The sequence below is a fragment of the Silene latifolia genome, chromosome Y (genome assembly GCF_048544455.1).
Source record: "Silene latifolia isolate original U9 population chromosome Y, ASM4854445v1, whole genome shotgun sequence".
NCBI lineage: Eukaryota > Viridiplantae > Streptophyta > Magnoliopsida > Caryophyllales > Caryophyllaceae > Silene > Silene latifolia.
Genome location: NC_133538.1, coordinates 445,256,556 through 445,273,677, shown reverse-complemented (window position 1 = coordinate 445,273,677; position 17,122 = coordinate 445,256,556). Strand labels below are relative to the sequence as shown.

General features: G+C 38.0%; 1 non-coding gene across 1 annotated transcript; it reads left to right on the top strand.

Moving 5' to 3' along the window:
- The first annotated feature begins 4,200 nt into the window (after positions 1-4,200).
- LOC141636562 (small nucleolar RNA R71) lies at positions 4,201-4,306 on the top strand. The gene has a single exon (XR_012541168.1). It is a non-coding gene; the product is annotated as a small nucleolar RNA R71 (small nucleolar RNA).
- The last annotated feature ends 12,816 nt before the right edge of the window (positions 4,307-17,122 follow it).

Sequence of the window (17,122 nt, the reverse complement as noted above, 5' to 3'; positions counted from 1 at the left end):
GAAGGTAAAGGAGCTGAAGAACTCAAGGCTCAGCTCCCTAAAAGTGTGGCCACTCATAGTGATAAGTCCGGCCATCCCCGTGCCCCGTAGAAGCTCACGGACTGGCTCGTAGAAGTCGAGCCTCTAAAGTGACGTACGACAAAGAAAGTGCGTAGGGATAAAGTCACAGTCAACTAAGTCATAAAACCTCTTACGATGAACACCATTAATAAAAGTTACCTGGGGGAACGCAAGGTGGGAGTCGAGGGTGTCGTCCACTCGAATCGTGACACGGCCAGCAGCAGGTGTAGCACGACCATGACCGCGACCGCTAGAACCTGAAGTAGAAGACCGTCCAGTGATGGTACGAGGAACTAGGGCCGCCCTAAAAGCGATTTGCGGTGCTGCGGTGAGTCCGCCACGGGTGTGCTCACCGGGTCAAGAGGTAGGTGGGTGCAGTTGTGACCACCACTGAGGAAGAAAGGCTAGCAGCAGTGCTAGAAGTAGTAGTGGCTGTGACTGAGGTGGTAGCTAAAACAGGGCTAGCAGCAGTGCTAGCAGGTGTAAAAACAGTACCAGCAGCAGAGACTAAGAACACAGGAGTTGCGGTACTAACAGAAGTGGAGGCGGTGGTGACAGCATGGACCACCGTCTCAGACAAGGACGAACTAGAAGTCGAGCTCGTAGAAGGCACAGAGCTAGAATCCATCCTAAACAAATAGGGCATGGGAATTTTTCAAGAAAACAGCATGTAAACAGCGTGAAAATTCCCAAAGAAAGTCGAAAAATTCGACTAACAGCCCAAAAATTCCCAAATTTTCCTCGACAAATTCGAATAACACAAGTAAATCGTGATAGGGTGCGGGTAACAGGCATAATTGGCAGCAATTTAATCAACAATTGAGACAAATTAAGCATGGCCAGCAGTATAGACCCAATGACAGTCGAAAATTTCGACTAGGATGAACCCTAATCACAAATTTCCCGAAAAATTTCAAATTAAACATGTTAATCATCAATGAGGTATGGGAATTAATCATCAAATAAGATAAATTGGACAAAGAATTACAATTATAGTCGAAAAATTCGACCTAATATGAGCACCGAATCCCTAATTCCTAATTCACTTCATAAAAAGCAAAATTAATGAAATTAAAATGCAAAGAAGTGTAGGAATTACTTACTTGATGATAAGGAACCTACAAATAGAAATTAATCGACAATCAACAAGCAAGAATGACGATTTTTGATCGAAAAATAGCGAAACCCTAAAATCCTCAATTGACCGTGTAAAATAGCGTAAATCAAAGGGCAAGTAGAGCGCAAATGACGATTAATTAGCAAGGAGCAAAATGTAGGTGGTGGATTTGGTAAATGGGCATGAAAAATGGCGGATTTGGGGTTTTTTGATCGCAAATAAGGGAGAAGGGGCGAAATAATGAAGAAGAAACGAAATAATAAAACAAAGGAGGTAGTTAAAGAGACTCCCTGCGTGTAATTTCCAATTTCACTCGATCGAGTGGTTTAGAACTGCTCGATCGAGAACTTCTTGTATTCATCTACTCGATCGAGTAAAAAGTTACTCGATCGAGAACTCCCTTTTTTTGCTTTTGTCGATCGAGCAACAGGAACCCATTCGATCGAACAAATTCCACTCGATCGAGTACAAAAAGTACTCGATCGAGGTCTTTTCCTCGTGTAAGCTCTTGAATTTGCGTATAGTTCCCCAAACCTGCATAAAAACACTCGCAAAAATATCCCAAAATACCAAATACGAAAAGTAATAGTCTATAGTCTTCTAATCTATGCTAAAAAATGTCTAAATTCTAATTGTCCTAATTAAATGCAATAAACAAATCCGACGAAAATTAAAAATTGTTTATACAAATTGGTACACGGGCATTTCCCCGCTCACTTCTCAAAGCAATTCAGTAGCCCCTCGGAGGGCTTCTGACTGGAGGACATCATCTCAGCAACATTAATCGTCCTCTTCAATTTCCAGTAGCTTGAACTTGAATCGTTAGGAGGAGAATAGTTGACGTCCACATACGCGCGAACTTTTCTCGCCCTTACTCCTTTCTCACCAGCTTTAACATCATCGCTCCCACTTTGACTGATATTAATTGCAAAATAACCATTGACAACTCCTTCATTATTTTCATCTGTACCTGCAGCAAGGAAACCACACGAACTTTCCTCCTTTTTGCTCTCAATCTGAGGCGGAGGGGTCACGATAACAGCACAATATTCCAAATCTTCATTTGGAGTGTCAATAGGAGGGTCAGTAGAAGAGTGGGCATTGCAAGGCTGAGCTTGCATGCGAGCCCTTCGGGACTTCGACTCATGGAATATCAATTCCTCGTCCCCAACCTGGAAAGTCAATGTCTTGCCCCCGACGTCTATCACCGCACGGGCAGTAAATAAGAATGGTCTCCCTAAAATGAAAGGGGTATGGGTATCTTCGGGGATGTCAAGTATAACAAAGTCAACGGGAATAAAGAACCTCCCGATCTTAACAGGTATGTCTTCTATGACACCTAGTGGTCGTGATATACTACGGTCGGCCATCTGAACAGTCATATTTGTGCAATTAAACTTGGTCAAACCAAGTCTCTTAGCCAGAGACAGCAGTAAGACACTCACGCTAGCGCCAAGATCGCATAACGCGTTATCAATTAAGTGGGTACCAATATGACATGGAATCGAAAAACTGCCCGGGTCTGACTGTTTGGGAGGTAACTTATTCTGAACTAGGGTCGTCCCTACCTCGGTCAAAGCTACCATCTCATGGTCGTTAATGTTCCTCTTACGTGATAAAATTTCTTTCATAAATTCAAGGTAAGAGGGTACATGTGTCGGCAATTCGGCAAATGGCACAATGACTTGCAAGCTTTTCAGGAGTTCGGCAAATTTGCCGAATTGTTGATTAGCCTTAGTACTCTGCAGACGCCTCGGGAAGGGCACCGTGATGGGTATTTCGAGCCCTTTGTTCCTCTCTTCCAATGTATCAGCCAGATCAAGCTCTAACTCCTTCAATCCAGACTTCTTTCCTCTCGAACATTGTCTTTCAGGTGATTTTTCACTCGATCGAGCACTAGAAGGCTATCGATCGAGTTGTTCTTTATCAGCATTACTCGATCGACCAAAAATATCATTCGATCGAGCAGATTCTTCAGCAAATTCACTCGATCGAACAGTTTTATTTATGCGATCGAGCTCTTCTTTTTCCTGTTTACTTGATCGAGTAGAAATTCCACTCGATCGAGCCCTTTCTTCAGCATTTTTACTCGATCGACCTCTAGAAATTAGTCGATCGAGTACTTTCCTTGTCGGCAGCTCTTTTTCTTCGACAGTGCACTGTTCATCAGCAGTAATTACCTTCCTCGGGTCTGATTTCGGTCCTTCATATGAATAACCGCTCCTCAAATTAATTAAATTCACCGTCTCATGTGGATTCTTATCGGCTTATGACGGTAAATGTCTCGGTTTCCTTGTGGACTGGTTCGCGGCTAACTGGGCAAATTGAGTTTCAAGTGCCTTGATAGATGCATCTTTTTATTGGTCACTTAGCTGCGACTGCTTTGTCAAAGACTGCAACATCGTCTTCAACTCACCTAGATCACTTACCCCACCAGAAGATGATTCACCTTGATTAGGTGTAGGAAAGGAAGGAGGCTTATGAAAGCCTTGTTGAGCCTTATGAGGAGGGACATATGGTTGCTGCTGCTGTGGAGGAGGGGTAGGATTGAGCACATTTTGACTTGTCCACCTAAAATTGGGATGGACTGCCCCTTGGTTTTATAATAGGAACCCCCTCCTTGCCTGTATTGTTGAAAAGCAAGGACCTGTTCCTTCTCTGTAAGACAGCCCACAGCAGTTTGATCGTCGTTGCTCCCACACCTCTCACATGTGACAACCTCCCCTCTAGTAAGCACATGAACCGTCTGAGGCTCCCCAGCAGAATGCAACTCCAACTTATCAAATCTAGCATTCATGGCTTCCAGCTGAGCCACAACTTGCTTATCGACTGCATGAACTATTCTAATACTATCCCTCGGGTTCCCATACTCAGCACAGTGGGTCGCCATCTCTTCAATAAGGGCCCATCCCTTATCATCGTCAATGTTATTTTGGAATCTTCCGTTGGATGATGCATCAAGTATGGCTCTGTGATCATCGTATAACCCATTGTAGACCTGATTGGATAGGAACCACGGATCAAAACCATGGTGAGTAAGAGACCTCACCAACCTCTTGAAACGGCACCACGCTTCATAGAAAGTTTCATCAGGTGCCTGTTTGAAACTGGTAATCTTGGCCCTCATCTGATTAGTGCGCTGCGGAGGGAAATATCTCTTATAAAAAGCAAGAGCAAGGGTCTCCCAGTCTGTGACCCCCGCAGCTATGCGGTCCAAATCAGTCAGCCACTCCCTGGCTGAGTCAGTCAAAGAAAAAGGAAACAGCACCTCTTTAATCTTGTCTTGAGTTACCCCCTTTGTGGCGGGGATAGCAGAACAGTAGTCCGTAAAGATCTCCATATGCTTCCTCGGGTCTTCACCTGCCACACCTCTAAAGAGATTTCTCTCCACCAGATTGATATATGACGGACGGATGTCAAATGTATTCCCATCCTCAGTCTGGAGATTGAAACCTTTAGGAATAAATGATGCTTTAGGCTCCGAATGGCTGGTAATGTTTGGCATCTTTACTGGTTGTTTTACAGAACTAAAAGTGTCTTCTTCAAAAGATGGATTTTCTGTAAATAGGAAATGCTGAAGTTCGGGTTCGAAAGTAATCAAGGCTTCCTTTCGTGATTCTCTTTGCAGACGGAGTCTATGCCTTAACAGTCTCTCTGGCTCAGAATCAGCTGGAACTAACTCCAACCTATGTGACCTGGGCATACACAATACTGAAAGAAAATAAATAAGAACTGCCTCAAGAAATAAAAATTCCTTGAGACGGATAAAATAAACGAAACAAAGACAGATAGGGCAATTGCGTCCCCGGCAACGGCGCCAAAATTTGACAGGGCTGTCGTATACCTATCAAAAATAACTAACTAAACTAACTATATAGGTAGGGAAGTCAGGTCGATCTCCTCAGGGAGGCAAGATATCTGTAAAGGTCCGTCTATTTGGTCAAAAATGGGGGGGGTTTGTAATTTGATTGTTCTAAACTAATTAAGGGTTTAAAGGAATAGAAATAAAGAAAGAGCAATAAAGACAGAAAATGAGAATAAACTATCAATAGAGAGGGGACATGTCAGGATTTCGGTTCACTACGGTAGTCTAGTGACTCAACTGTGAACAACTTAGATAAATTACTGCGAGACGGATATGCAAAGGTCCTTCCGGTCTACTTTCTATCCTAAATTACCACTAACTGAACTTCCGTCCTCGTCAGGGTAGTCTACTGTTCATAGCAGGCCTATTTAGTCCAATCTTCCGATCCAGGATTAAATTTAACCAAATTAAAAGGGTGACTTAGAAGGGTGCACTCAACTAAGTCGGTAAATACAGTTATATCGCTATGGGGACAGAGTCTCACAATTAATTCATCTAACCTATTTACTAGATCGTCACATTTCTACCGTAGATCCCCTAATCCGAACATGAAACAGATTAGCTACTCATGCTATTAATATTATCAAAACTAATAACAATGAAATAACTAACATTAAGCATGATGAAATAATAATGAAAATGCATAAACAAAGATTAGGGCAGAAAATTAAAAAACAACAAAACAAGTAAATAAGTTGAATAAAAGAGAGATTAATATTTAAAAGGGAGAAAGAGATTACAATCGCAAGAATCCGGCGTAAAGAACGACCAATTCCGAGCTAAATAACCCCGAAAGCAAAGTTACTGTAAAAGGAAAAGAGAACCGTTCAAGCGTAATGTCAAAAATGATAGGTGAAAAAAACTGAATGCCAATGACCTAGTTATTATGCGTTTAAAAAGAAAAATTACTAAGTCCATAAGCTAAAACACGTTCATGGACTAATTAAAGCCCATGACAGCCAAAACCACTCGATCGAGTAGTCTAAAACAACTCGATCGAGTACTTCTCCAAAATATCTACTCGATCGACCAAAATTGTTACTCGATCGAGTAACTCCTAATTCCAGCACTTCTTGATCGAGTACAATACTACTCGATCGACCAACCTCAGCCATAGAAACCACTCGATCAACCAATAAAACATCTCGATCGAGTGTTCTTCCTCCAAAACAGCTCAAACTCGTGACCAACTGCTCCGTAGACCGTTCCTTCACGCATCCCAATGCAAGATCTCAGTCTGAACAATCCCGTCTCCTCAAAATGCATGCAAAAAGGGACGAAAATGGTGCGATTCTACTACTTCCACGTTTATTTCTACAAAATGGACAAAACGAACCAAAGTAGCCAATTCGGGGCATAATACTATATAAACAGTACAAAAGTACATGGAAATACGTGCTGAAATAGGCTAAAAAGACTATACAAAATGCACGTAACACTTAGCAGGTGATGTCTTGGATGGTGGCCGGAGTCTTGGCGGGATGAGTCTTCACGAGTCATGACAGGAGTAGTCTACATAGTGTTGATGAGTTGTATCGTTTGTATCAGTAGTTTGGGTTTAATCACTTGTAAGATAATTATAAATGTTCTTTAATCGACTTTTGATGCTTACTTTCCTCGGGCAACCGAGATAGCGAGGTCCTTATATGCTAGGGAAGGCCTTGCTAAGGCTCCTTGGTATATGGGGGTGTCACAGAGGAATTCAGTAGGCACGCCAGGGCCTGTAAGCAGGTGAGTCAAGGAGATCTTAGGGAGAATTTAGGGAGATCAGGGAGAATAGAATACAAGGACGCATTTATGGAAAGAAGCATGGTAGGACTATTATTGCTTACCATAAACGGAGTAGGACACGCCTAGGGTTCCTACCCTATAAATAGCCATGAGGACAAGGAAGAAGGGACATTCAAGAACTACCATACAAACATAACGCATTGCGCTAGCTAGATTATCGTGCCGTCTCCTTTGTATTCATTCTCGTATTCAAAGCTAGTGCACTCATTGGAAGGGTACCGTACCTACCCGCGGTCGTTTCCCACATTGGGTTTTCTGCGTCACCAAATCTCTTGTGTTAACCTTTATTTGCGTCATTAATTTCCTTATTTATCATTATCGTAAACAATCCAATCGACATACAACGAGTAAGACCACATTGACCTACTTAACCTAATTCGGTAGAAAATCACCAAAACAGTTTGGCGCCCACCGTGGGGTATTATGGTCGTCAATCGTTAATTACTTAGACACATAATGGACAAATAAACATTAGCAGCTGTGTCAGGGAGCGGTCAGCCGTCGATACCACCAAATCCAGTTCAAAACCCAGCATCAGCGGCTCAAAATCAGGCCCCCGGACACACACCAAGAACCACATCCGTGACAAAAGTCACTCTGCCTCCCAAAACTCCTGTTGTGGCGGCACAACCCAGATCACTCAGGGGAACAGGAAGTTCAGGCCTTACTCCACCGCCAAGTCCAAAATAAACCTTGCTTAGTGGCATGGAAAATCTGCAGAAGGTCATGGAAGGTATGCGAGAAGACCAGAGGAGGGCAGAAGCTGAGGCATGGAAGAGGAACAGGGAGCTCTAGGCACAGATAGACATCCTGAGACAACAATCCAGCACACCAGCAAGCGCGGAGGATGAAGGTCAGGCCCCAGTAGTAGATCTTACACAGGGGGCATCAGGCAGTAGGAATCAACCTCGACAGATACCAGCTGAACTGGTAACAAGATTAGATCTAACAACTGTACCAACAGGAGAAAGGATAATCCCGCAAGGACTTGGATACCTCACACCAGACAGCTGGCAGCCTGCCAGCCGTATGGAAATACAACCAAGTAACATCCCAGTTGGTAACCCCGTAATAACTAACAAAACACCGGGTGTAGGATCCATAGGTAGTCCGCAGATAAGTTGGCACCAGGGAACGCTTGTGATTTCAGCTCCATTAGGTACCACGCCGCATCAGAACCCTCAGGAATTCGGGCCTGGAAGCAGCACTTCAAATCAGCAGATAGCAGACAAACATAGCTAGGACTCAGGAAGCCTGACCAATCAGCAGTATCTAGAACTGAGGGAGATGCTAAGCAGGGTCCCAGGGCTGCCACCTCTACTCGAAAAGGCAGCACCCGACAGTTATGCTGACTCGCCATTCGCGGATGCAATATTTGTTATCGCCATGCCAAAGGGATTCACAAATCCAAACATGCCTCTCTTTGATGGCACAACAGATCCCTTTGACCAAGTAAGCCAATACAAGCATAAAATGATGACAGTGACGGTTGTAGGACATGTAAAAGAAGCCTGTATGTGCAAGGGGTTTGGATCCACACTGTCGTGGCCAGCACTCTGATGGCTCGTAAGTTTGCCTAACAGATCAATATCCACGTTTGCCGACCTGGTAAACGCATTCACTCAGCAATTCGTAAGCAGCCGAAAGCCATAAAAGCATGCAGGCGACTTGTATAGAATTATTCAAGGAGCAAGTGAGACCATTGGAGAGTACAACACTAGATTTAAGAATGAGAAGGTGGAGGTATGAGAGTGTGACGTGTCAACAGCAGTCGAAGCCTTCAGGAGGGCCTACACCATGAGTCAGACCTGTATAAGCAGTTGACTATGCACCCTTGCCATAGCTTTGAAGCAGTGCAAGAAAATGTTGGGAAATGTGACCTCAACAATAGTGCGATCACATGATTTAAATATCATTATTAAATCTCATATAAAGAATACGTGAGGGATGATTCTTTATACAGTCGACTGACCGTCATTAATCGGTAATGATTGGCTAACTAGAGTTTGACATTACTGTCGTGTGACGGTGGTGGTCAGGTTATCCCTTTAGGTGACACCTATCGGATGAGGCCCAAATAGATATTTAATTAATTGTATGCGATACAGATTAATTAATTCCTTAATTATGATAGTGCAATTTTACGTCTTATTGTAATGTGATTAAATAAGATTTAAATTTAGTAATTAAGTGTTAAATTACTAGATTAAGTGAGGTATTATATAAGTTTTGCGGTAGAGGTAATTAGTTATTTAAAGTTACAAGAAGTAATTTTAACTAACTAGTAATTATGGGACCCATTATATGATGATATAATGGTAATATACTACTCAAAAAGTGGAGTGTATATTATATTATTAATTGTAATATTTAAGTGTTAAATGATTGCATTAATAATTAAATATGTAAGATAATTAAACATATGACTTATAAGCATTTGTGGGACAAATGACAAAAGGCAAAAATAGACCAAAAATGGTCCAATATTTCGGCCAAATAAGCTAGAAGAGCAAAAGATGCTCTTTTGTCTTTGTTGTTTTATGATTAAAGCATGAAAGTGATATTACATACTAGCTTTAATCATTCCTACTATTACATTTTACTACCTAGCCTAAAAAAACAAGTAAAAACAAATGGGAAAGATTCCCCCATGCCATTAGAGGCCACCGGTTTTGGTGCTCTTAAAATGAGCACTTGTTGCTCATTTTTCACTCCTCTTGTTTTGCTTATTTTGCTTATGCTTCTCTCTAACTTTCCTCACATGCAAGATCATAAAAACTCTCTAAAAATACTAATACTCATCATCTATTACTAAAGGTAGTATTACAAGAACATTAGTATTATTAAGGTAATATTTCTACTAAATATCTAGTTAATATTAGTAGGAATTTTTGGGATTAATCTTGGGTGCAATTTATTGGAGTGGCTTCTATAGTTGGAGTCTTAGGAAGATCATACATCATATTTAGCTCAAGAACAAGTGAAGCAAGGTGACCTTACTAGTGCCCATAATTTCGAAACACATAACAATGTAAGGAACATTGTTCTTCTTATAAATCTTTCATTTTGTTATGCATGCACTAGATCTAAAGAATAAATAATTAACAAGTTAATTAGTTTAATATTAGTGGAGTCTAATAATAATAGGTATATGAACCTAACAAGTGGTATCAGAGCATAAGGATGTTGCATGCATAATCGGTTATTGTTTTTTCCGAGTTAAAAGGTTAACATATAAAACTAAAAATTTGTGATTTATAAGTATAAGCCACGAAATCAACATGAATGTTATATATTCTGGTCCTAAAATATTTTTAGGTCATTTTTATGATTTATGGAAATTTATTGCTCATTTTAATGATTTTTGGTCATTTATTACATTTTTATGACTAAAATGGGAATTAAAATGCTAAAAATAGTTAAACTAAGTTTCTGACCTTGAAAAGTTTATATGACCTCACATGAATATTTTACAAGTTGTGTGTAAAAATTCGAGTTAATTTGATTAATATTGCATGATTTATGATTTTTATGAGATAAAAATGGATTAAAAGTGGTAAAATAGGTAAAAGTAGTTAAATCTCGAACTAAGCCATGATCTTTTAATATGATGTCACATGCATAATTTACAGAGAGTATGTAAATTTATAGATTTAATGATCTTACTTTGCATGATTTATGGATTTTTAGAGTAAAAATGGCATAAATAGTGACTATTTTGGCAAAATTAACTAAAACGTATTGCATGGCTTGAGAAAATTTTTTTAAGTTGCATAAGTATCCCACTAATCAGAGCTAAATTTGTAAAAATTATTGGATTAATTTTCGGATACTTTATGTATTTTATGAGATAAAATCGATAAAATGCAACTATATTTTCTCAAAATTAATTTGAAAATTTTAACCATTATTTTTGACATTATGAGTGTAATGGAATTATTCCAGAATGTTCAAAAATTTAAAATTCAAATTTTGAAATTTTTGTAATTCGATTTGAATTTATTTCATTAATATTAAGTTTTTAAGGTCAAAAATGAGCATAATATTAAATCAAGTTGAATTATTGTCAAAAATTTAGTTATGACTAATTTTTGAGTCGTAGGACATGTGTTAGGATAATTAACTTGAGCTTAGATGTGATTTAAGTGTTAATTAGTGATTTTAAAAGGTTATTATCACGCATTTCCATAAAACCGGGTTATATGTACGACATAAGTTAAATAGGGCGATTTGGCATATCATTTGACATGATAGGTACATATTAAAATGCTGCATATTTCAATTGTTGAATGTCTTTTATTTATATAATTTTGAATTATGTAATTTTATCTTAGTATGGCCTTAGTTTAATCAATATTACCCGTAATGAAAGGGAATATTAATTCGGTTGTAATTTAATGTGATCTCGTATCACTTTTATTTTCATTAGTTTTTCCATTTTACAAATGTATAATAGGAATAGCTTTGTATTTTTATTATTATTTGTAATTATGGAGCATCTTCAAAGACGGTGCCATTCGGAAAGGTGATCCGACGAAGACGGTGTCTTGGGAGGCGTGCCACTTGAAGATTCAAGGGACCAAAGGAGTTGGTTTCCAAATATGTAATATATTATTTGATTTTCTATTTTAGGAAGGCCATACTAGGAATTTTATTTATTTATTTGGTTTGCATTTCTTTTAATATGTTACATGCATTGCCAAATCGCCATAACAACACATGCATATCATATCGAGTCATCGACCGTGTCAATTATAATTATCGTAGTTCACCGCTTTAGTTCACTTAAAACGTGATAGATAATAAATTGACACGACCTCTCACATATAATAATTGAGATATAGCCTTACCAAATAGTAGAACCCATGAAGTACCAATTTCATAAGGGAGTTAATCCGGCTTCACCGTAATACAAACCTTGTTACGTTGGCGAAGTGGGGTAGTAAAATGTTATTACATCGAAATTTGGATTGAGCTCAACGGAAGTATTGTTGACCGTAGTCGCATGTGTTCCGGGCTAAAGACTAAAATTAGAGTAATTTTTATCGACCGAGTGTTCTAAAAGTAGAATCGATTAAAGAGTTAATCCACCGAGTTATATTAATAAGGGATGAATCGGCTCACCGTGCCCGAGTTGATATGAATTTGGATCTCGGAATCATTTATGTAGTTGGGTGGAGGTCACTATATAAATGCAATGCTTGTAGTTAAATTTACGAGTATTATTAAAATGATAGATGTTAATTATTTCCTTTTTTCCCGTTTTTGTAGTTAAATAAAACGCAATGAATTCATCTAATACTCCTACACCAATCACCGTTGATACATGGCTCCAATCATTCGATGAAAAATGCTCCGAGTATGACATTGACACGGTTAGAGATTTACGCATTGGCATTGGTCAGGATGGAAATTTTTGCTTCTTTACCACCTCCACTCCACCCACTCCTATATTATTGCCCACCACCTTGGAAAGAAAATCTTGTGAAGAAAAACATACAAAACTCAAGGCATCCTTGTTTGAAGAAACAATGAGAAATATCAAATTAAGTGGGAGTTCTAGCAAGAGTGTCCTTGCAAATGAAAGGAGTATTGGTATTAATAAAGGGAAGGTAAAAATGGGCGAGAAACCCAAACCTGATTATAAATTGGAAACGGATAGTGGCACTACCAAGACCAAGACCAAGAAGGGTGCCAAATCCTATGAGGAATGTCATTATTGTAATGTCATGGGCCATTGGAGGCGAAATTGACCCAAGTATTTGGAAGATATCAAAGTTGGGCTTGTTACTCCAAGTGGGACTTGGAAATCTAGAAAAGCTAAACAAGAGTGATATGAATCTTCGACAATGAAATGGAGCTCGGGTAGCCGCCACTTCTAGAGAAATTTATATACTTGTTTTAGCAAATAGCTTTGAGTTATAATTTACATAATTGTTATTATGTACCCACTTAGTCTAAAACATTATTTCCATTTCTATGCGAGACATGAAAGGATTTATATTTTGCCCTAAAAGACAATTGTTGTATTTTATTGAAAATAGACATGGATGTGAGCCATGTCACTTATCTTTATGATACACAAGTTTTAGACAGTTCCGACTCATGTAAAGATATATACATAATACGCACCAAAAGACTCATAACTGGTAATCCAAATGATTTGTACATTTGATTTTTCAATTAGGTTACGTAAATGAGAAACGCATTAAACGCTAGTGTCGACTAGAATTATTGGACCATTTGATTTTCAATCATATGGAATATGCGAATCTTGTCTCCTTTGCAATATAATTTGTACTTCCTGTAGTGGTAAAGGGACACAAGCAAGTGATTTGTTGAGACTAATACATGCCGATGTATGTGTTCTAATGAGCGTCACCGCAAGGGGAATTTATGACTACTTTGTCACTTTTACCAATGATTCAAGTAGATAAGGGTATATTTACTTAATCAAATAAAAGGTGAAGCATTTGAGAGATTTGAGAAATTTCTAAAATGACGTAGAGAACCAATTGAATAAAGTTCTAAGCATTACGACCCTATCGTAGTGGCAAAGATCTAAGTAATAAATTTGATTTATTAAAGATGGATTATGACCTAGCGTCACTACCCATAAGATCAAACTAATATGAGTTGGTTTGAGTTGTTGAACTCAATTTTGGGAAATTGCAATCCAATACGGACAAGTAATTCTAAACGGATGGTCAACCATGAGATACCTAGAATAGAGAGTCTATTAAACCATATGACATGGATCAGACTGTCATATTATATGTATCAAGCTGCCATGTTTGGGATGGCCTTTTGAAAGCTAATACATAGTCTAGATAAACTCCTAATACTCGACCATATATATGTTTGTAACTCACAAAGCTATCTCTTAAGAACATAGAGGTATTTCTAAGAGATAGAGTGGGAGTAGATCGTTACAAACATGTCTTATAATGTTACTTTGTGAAAGTAATAGAACTATAATCTATAAAGATAGAGCGGGAGTATAGCTCAGTGGGAGTTTATCGCACATGTCTTATTGTTTAAAAATATTACTTTGTGAAAGTAATAGTATCATGACCTTCTTACATACGAGCCGAAGCATTACAATCCAAAAATTGTTACTCAAGAGTAGATTTACTTTAAGGCGAGGGTCTCCTCAAAGGTAAATAGAGCTTAACAGTAAACAAATGCATCAGATTTACATGAAGATGTTGATCAAGATAAATTGTGTTAGAAATTGCCGCATTTCATTTTAATGATAAATGGCAAATAAAAATTCGCTTTTCTAAAATGGGAATTTAGAGAAGGAAGTGTTTGAAACATAAAATCTTAGATGAAGATCTAAGAATCCTAACATATTATGCGTAGCTTTCTTAAGTGATATTAAAATGATCTTAAGCAAGCATTAAAGGATTATACTTTTCGTTCATGTGGTAATAGTGAATTGTTTCATTCACATGATTGAAGAATCAAGATTATACATGAAGTTAAGGGGGAGCCAGAATCATTTTTCCATGTCTTATATGTTGATAACATATTACTTATTGAGAATAATGTACCAATGCTCTCTTCTGGCAAGAGTGATTGGGAGACTAGGAAAGGGTGCAATATACTTTAGATTACCGAATCTATGTGAAAGTATATTGACATAGAGTTGAGAGTCTTATGAGGATAAGATCTTTCGTATCTGTTTAACATCAACAAGGTTGAATGGCTTATTCATGATGATGAAAGTGGAATTACTATGATGGAATCATAGTCGTTCACTGAACCCATTAAGTTATTGATTACATGAAATCGATTGCTAATGTTTCCGCCATTAGAACGATTATGTATGCCAACAGACGCACGTGCAGTGATGAAAAATATGCCTCGGGCATTATAAGTCAATAACAAGGGATAATTCTCATAATATGGCTTGTAAAAGCCTTAAAGAACATCCTTGAGATTCTTGAGAAGAATTAAGGATTCATTCATATGTTTGGATGATAAACTAAGTTACGTGTTGAAGGGTTACACAAAACTTTAGTTTCTAAACCAAAAGGGATTTGTTGAAATCTTAGGATGTCTTATTGACTAAGGAGTAATAGACTAAGAAAGGTGTTTTTTAGTTTCGGGCATTGCAAATATCTACAAAAGGAATCTAAGTAAATTGTGATAAAATAGTCAACGTAGGGATTAAGGGTGAATCCCTCTACAAATGACTTTATCACAAGTTATGTGATAACAGTGGGAGCGTCTTTCAAGTTAAAGAGCCCAAGTCTAGCAATAAGTCTAGACAAATACTTAGAAATGAATTCATGTCATTAGAGATGACATTGAATGGAAGGAAATAACAATTAATAAAGTTGAAATATATGGATATCGGGTATATCCACTTGCCAAGCTTGTATTGCATTTTAAATAGTGTTATAATACACTAAAGATTATATAATATAAAGTAGTAATAGTGTATTGACTATTCATTTGTGATAATCACATTTATCATTTGAGTTTTATTAAACTCACCCATTACTTTGTCGTATCCGAATGGGTTGTTGAGAACAAATTGAACCCCATTAAAGTGAACTGGATTGACATGGTATCCGCCCCTAGTTACTTATATGAGGTGACGTCTCGAAATGACTAAAGTGTGATGCGATTGATGGCAAGTTCAAGTGCCATAGAGTCATATGGGATGACTAGTCGATCACATAGGCAGACTGTATGGGACAATCGTCGGGCGTGACCGCTTATAGAGTTACAGTAATTCGTAAAGCCTGGTCGTGGAAAGAGCTACTATAGTATTCTTATGAGTCAATTCTTTTGACTAGAGACTATTCGCCCAAGTTGGCACAACTTCTGATTAGCTTTGATTTATACTCTACGATTTCGTAAATGAGGTCAAACTGGGTATATTTTGGGTTATGATGGACTGTGGCTGAACGAAGGGAATAGGGCGATAGGAATTGTCCACCCCTAGTCAGGGTTGTTTGAAATATCAAGGCCACTCGAGGAGTAGTTAACTGGAAATGCGTGGCCACGCTCGGAAGGTATCTATGATAGATAATTCCGGTCAGACAGTTAATCTCCAGATCGAGAAAACCACTCAAGATATGATCAAGTGTAAGTACGACCTGCAAGACACCTTGCATTGAGTGGGAGATTGTAATAGGACAAGAGAATTGGTGACGCACACTTGTCGAGGACAAGTGGGAGATTGTTGGGAAATGTGTCCTCAACAATAGTGCGATCACATGATTTAAACATCATTATTAAATCTCATATAAAGAATACGTGAGGGATGATTCTTTATACAGTCGACTGACCGTCATTAATCGGTAATGATTGGCTAACTAGAGTTTGACATTCGTCGTGTGACAAGTGGTGGTCGATTGATCCCTTTAGGTCACACCTATAGGATGAGGCCCAAATAGATATTTAATTAATTGTATGCGATATAGATTAATTAATTCCTTAATTATGAGAGTGCAATTTTACGTCTTATTGTAATGTGATTAAATAAGATTTAAATTTAGTAATTAAGTGTTAAATTACTAAATTAGTTGAGGTATTATATAAGTTTTGAGGTAGAAGTAATTAGTTATGTAAAGTTACAAGAAGTTGTAATTTTAACTAACTAGTAATTATGGGACCCATTATATGATGATATAATGGTAGTATACTACTCAAAAAGTGGAGTGTATATTATATTATTAATTGTAATATTTAGGTGTTAAATGATTGCATTAATAATTAAATATGTAAGATAGTTAAACATATGACTTATAAGCATTTGTGGGACAAATGACAAAAGGCAAAAATTGACCAAAAATGGTCCAATATTTCGGACAAATAAGAAGAGCAAAAGATGCTCTTTTGTCTTTGTTGTTTTATGATTAAAGCATGAAAGTGACATTACATACTGTTGGGGCTGGTGTCCTCTACAGTTAGTGCAATAACATTTAAATCTCTAAAATGATCAAAGGGTATACTTTTGTATTATTATCAGTTGGTCCACGTTTATCAATAACGGTTGGCTTGCTAGATAAGTTTGACGTTATTGTCATACTGATGGCGGTGATCAACTGGTCCCTAAAAGTCACACCTATAGGATACGTTTGAGAGATGTGACGGTATGAAAATACAGTCATGTTGATGCCTAATTTGACTAAGCGATTAGTGAGTTATTGACTAATAATTAGTCAAACGCGATGTTGAGATAATTATTTAATACGGATTAAATAATAATGGCTAAAACGAATTAAACGGTTAATTCGTAATTTAAATATAAACGATTATATTTAATTGAT